Source organism: Populus euphratica, unplaced genomic scaffold (genome assembly GCF_000495115.2).
Source record: "Populus euphratica unplaced genomic scaffold, PopEup_1.0 scaffold185.1, whole genome shotgun sequence".
NCBI lineage: Eukaryota > Viridiplantae > Streptophyta > Magnoliopsida > Malpighiales > Salicaceae > Populus > Populus euphratica.
Window position 1 is genome coordinate 151,746 of NW_011499982.1, and position 4,851 is coordinate 156,596.

The 4,851-nt window shown below is 31.8% G+C and overlaps 1 pseudogene; it reads left to right on the top strand.

Moving 5' to 3' along the window:
- The first annotated feature begins 1,326 nt into the window (after positions 1 to 1,326).
- On the top strand, positions 1,327 to 4,504 carry LOC105139851 (GDSL esterase/lipase At4g10955-like; annotated as a pseudogene).
- The last annotated feature ends 347 nt before the right edge of the window (positions 4,505 to 4,851 follow it).

A 4,851-nucleotide genomic window follows, 5' to 3' on the forward strand; every position in this document is an offset into this window, starting at 1 on the left:
GTAACTTCTCTCTTATCTATATTGAAATGAAGGATAATACTAAAAAATAATTGTAAATAAATGATTTGACATCTAATTAATTACACTTTCATCGTTTATGTGAAAAGTCCAATGGAATCAACACTTTGATGGAAAAGGACGTAGCTTTATAATTTTATTATGGCCTTTTCTTTCCCTTCTCTTTTTAATTTGTGAAAAGATATATTTATAAGTATTTCTTTATTTTTGTATTTAAAAAAATTTTAAAATTTTTAAAATTTTTTTACTTCAAATTAATTTTTTTCAATATTTTCATATCATTATTAAAAATAATTTTTTTAAAATAAAAATTTTTAAAATTTTTTTACTTCAAATTAATTTTTTTCAATATTTTCATATCATTATTAAAAATAATTTTTTTAAAATAAAAAAATATTATTTTAATATATTTTAAAATAAAAAACTATTTTAAAAAATAAATCGATATTTTAAACAATCGATATTCACACAAACATAAATGGTTGGTTTTGACTTTTCTTTTTCCCTTTCTTTTCTTTCATCCTTAATCACTCTCAAACAAACAGTGTATGTGACGCCTCAAGGTCTAGTCAAAGCACAGTTCATGAAAGCAAGAAATTCGATGAAAGCTGAGCAACATCTATCAACTTATTTTTTTTAAAGTATTTTTCAAACTATTCTTTGAAATATTATTAAATTAAATTTTAAATATTTTTTTAATTTTAATATATTAATATAAAAATAAAAAATAACTATTTTAATATATTTTTAAATATAATATAAAATTTAAATCATATCTATATTATAATAATGATAATTTTTCAAAATACTTTTTATTTTTAAATATATAAAAATAATAATTTTTTTATTTTTTTAAATTTATTTTTAATATCAACGATCCAAGAATATTAAAAAATTATTTTAAAAAAATTAAAATTTTATAAAATATAATTTTAAACACAAAAACAAACACATTTTGAAAACTTATTTGAGAGTGTAATATAAATTATTTTTCAAAAGCATTTTTTAAAATACATGAAGATAATATTTATTTTATTTTTTAAATTTATTTTTAATATTAATATATCAAAATTATAAAAAATACTAAAATAAAAATATAATTTAAATATAAATGAAATTTCAAAAGAAAAAAACAAACCAATACCAAACGGGCACATGGTGTAAACGGAATGTACCAAATGTGACATGGGTTCAGAGGAGCTCTATCTCTCCATTCTCCAGGGACAAAGCAGTCATTTAGCAAAAGGCGATGTGACCGTTGGAGATGGCGAGTCCGGAGAAAAACAGGCGTTAGTCTTTCGATTATTATATTATTTAATTTGTTTGTTTTTTTAAAGGAAAATCATTAGGAGAATTTGAATTATATAGTAGCAGTAGCGATAGAAATTGAAACGAAGAGAGGAGGGATGGAGAGGGAGAATCAGATACCATGTAAGCAAAGCTAACTAGTTAAAAAGATGAGAAAGAAAGCCACTGCAGCTCAAGCATCTCCTTTTCAACCTCGGCAAAAACCACGAACAGTTCCCTTCTCTCTCAAACTCTGTCTGTGACTCGAGAAACCAAACATTACAAAGAAGAAGAGAAGATATAAAGCGAAAATGGCGAACAGTAGTGGTGAAGTACAAGAGGGGCAGACAGTGGTGGTTCAAGAAGAAGAAGCGCACCCATATGCATTTCATGTTTCCGGGCCTCGAAATGTGGCCTCTCCTAATTGGAGAGACCTTATCAATTCTAGTTGGTCGGTATTATTTATTATTATCACTACCGCTTCCCATTTCATCTTTTCTTTTTTGGTTTTATATCAATGGTTTCTTTTGGGTATCAGTCAATAGTAAGTGGGTCTTGGTCAGTTTTAGATTTGAATAGTCAGAAACAGAGAACATGACATAAATTGGCAACTGGGTTTAAGTTACTGATGTAGTGACTTCCTTATTTTTAGTGGTAACTTCCTTATTCATGTTGCCTGATTATAAGTTCAAGGTTTTGACGTGATGTTTGTGTCCTAGTTGTCATGGATGATAATTCATTCTGGATATTTTTGGTAAGTTTTGTCAACCAGGTGGATCGTTGGTTGTATTTAATTTACTGGATTTAAGGGCCTGGAATCTTTTTTGTTGATTTTGTTTTTGTTTCATTTAAGTGGGGGTATAGATTGTGAATTCTTTTCTTTTTAATCGGAGATTGTGAATTCTTCAATCACATAATGAATGTCGAGACTTCACCATCACTGGGATTCTACATCAATACCCAAAAAATTGATAATCATTTATTTGTGACCAAATTACCGGGAGTCTTTAATTTTAGATGGAATTCGCGACTTGGGTTATGTTTTTGAATGAGGAGATTGTAGCTATTTAGTTGGGGTATTTTATTTTAATTACTTTCAGAGTTTCCTTTGCCTGAGAATGTAGTTGTCCGGGACAGAATAAGTTTTCTAATAGTAGAGGTCATTGCATCTTGGACTTCTAGAGACGAATTGGTTGATTAATTTCTTCCGGAGATCATTGATGGGCTACTAAACTTCGCAACTAAACTTCGCAGATTTTTAGCTTTGTTCTTATGGTGTTTATTTAACAGTGAACTAAACAATTGTTTTTTGTAATTTCTTTGAACAATAGTATAAGGCAGAGCAGCGAGCACGTGAAAGACTAGGATTTCTGAGAGCTAGTTCAATCTTGGATTCCTGGCCCTTTTTGAGTGCTAGAGTACATTAGAAAAGGAGCACGACCCTAGCTATTTGTACCATGTGATCATTGTATTTCATATCAATGATCATTTTGTGATAATCAGTGAGTTGTGGTTTTGTGAGGCAGTATTATGCCCTGATCTGCTTATCCACAAAGTGCCAAATTTTTCTTTGTTGCGAAGAAGATTGGTAAATGGTTTAAATTTCTTATTTGTTATGACCGGATCATCATTTTATTGCATCTCATTTGCCTCTTTTCATTTTATTTTTCTTCTTGACTTATGGTTTAAACTCATCATTGACATACAACTTATTTAGGTACATACTTATTAGTGGTTTTCAATCAGTGGGGACATTCTTACCTACAGAAATTTGCCTGCAATATAATGTTAGAATATCTGAATTTTCAGCAATATCCTTGGTGTATTGATTCTCACAGATGATTTGTGTATACAGGAAGAATGAGAACCACAAGCGAACAGTATTCTCCTGCTTCATTCAAGCAGTTTACTTGCTTGAAACTGACAGACAAGAGAACAGAACTGAGGAAAATGCACTTGCTCCAAATTGGTGGCGGAGCTTCAAATACAAATTGACCCAAACCTTAATTGATGAAAGAGATTGATCTATATTTGGTGCAGTACAAGAATGGGATCGTGCTGCAGCATTAGCTGACATGGTTCTTATGAGACCTAGTGGAGCACCAAAGGCTGTTTTAGCACTTCGAGGAACATTACTCAAAGGCCCCACAATCCTGAGGGATATTGAAGATGACCTCCGTTTTCTAGCCTGGGAAAGTTTGAAAGGTTCTGTCAGATTCAAAGTAGCACTGGAGGCATTAAGATCAGTTGCTGAAATGTATGGAAGCAGAAACGTGTGTGTTGCTGGTCATTCCCTGGGGGCTGGTTTTGCTCTTCAGGTGGGAAAAGCATTAGCTAAAGAAGGTATGTATGTGGAGGCCCATTTATTTAACCCGCCTTCTGTTTCTATGCCAATGAGCTTAAGAAACATAGGAGAAAGGGCTGGGTTTGCTTGGAATAGATTTAAGTCAGTGCTTCCTTCTAGTAGTGAAACTCAGGCCACCAGTGATGAGGGAGAGACGGCTAATACTGTAGGATTGAGGAGCTGGATACCTCTTTCAGGTTATAAAACTTCTATGGGATTAAAAAATTGGGTGCCTAATTTGTATGTGAACAATAGTGACTATATCTGTTGCTCCTACACCGACCCAGATGTAACTGAAAATAAACAAGCTGACAAGGAGAATGCAGGTCCTGGAAATGGGCAAGTTGCAGCGAAACTGTTTGTGATGTCCAAAGGAAAACAGAAGTTTCTTGAGGCTCATGGATTGGAGCAATGGTGGTCTGATGATGTGCAGCTTCAACAGGCTCTGCATAACAGCAAGCTCATGAGCAGGCAGCTGAAATCGCTGTATACTTTCCCAGCTTCACAACCAACACAGCGAACCTCACAATGACTTAAGGTCTTTGCTTTCATTGTTTGCTAAATAACTCGTTTTCGATCCTGTTTCTTTCTCACTACCAATTCTGTGTTTGTATTCTGGATCTGATAGTAAACAGATTGAAGAAAAAATAAAAAGGGCAAAGCAAAACTGTGTTCATAGATTGTCTTGCTGGCAAATTGTTAATTCATTCTTCAATCTGTTGTTAATCTTTTTTCTTTTTTTCATTTCTTTATTGCTCAACACTTCTTGCTAGTCATGCCTGTTATACTTTGTTTCTGGAAATGCATATCATCTAATCCAAACATGGAAAGTTGAATGCTATCTGCATTTCATTATATATTCTGCTTTTTTTTTTTTTCAATAATTGATTTAGGAGTTGTTAAGGAATTCTAATGTTAAATGGATTCTTTATTAACTCAATAATTATTTATTAGGATTTTTTTTCCTCTTTAAGCATGAGAATTTAGGCCTAGGAAAATTATAAATAGGATTGTTTAGTATTTTTTCAACAAGACTTTGGTATTCTGATAATTTTAATAAATATATTGTTCTCTTTTCTCTTGTAAGAGATTATTTACAATGTCTAGGGTTTATCTCAAGCCCTTTTTGTACAACTCCTTTCTGATTGTCCTTTTAATCTCAATTTAATTAGTTTTCGGCTGTGACATATAGTATCATAGCC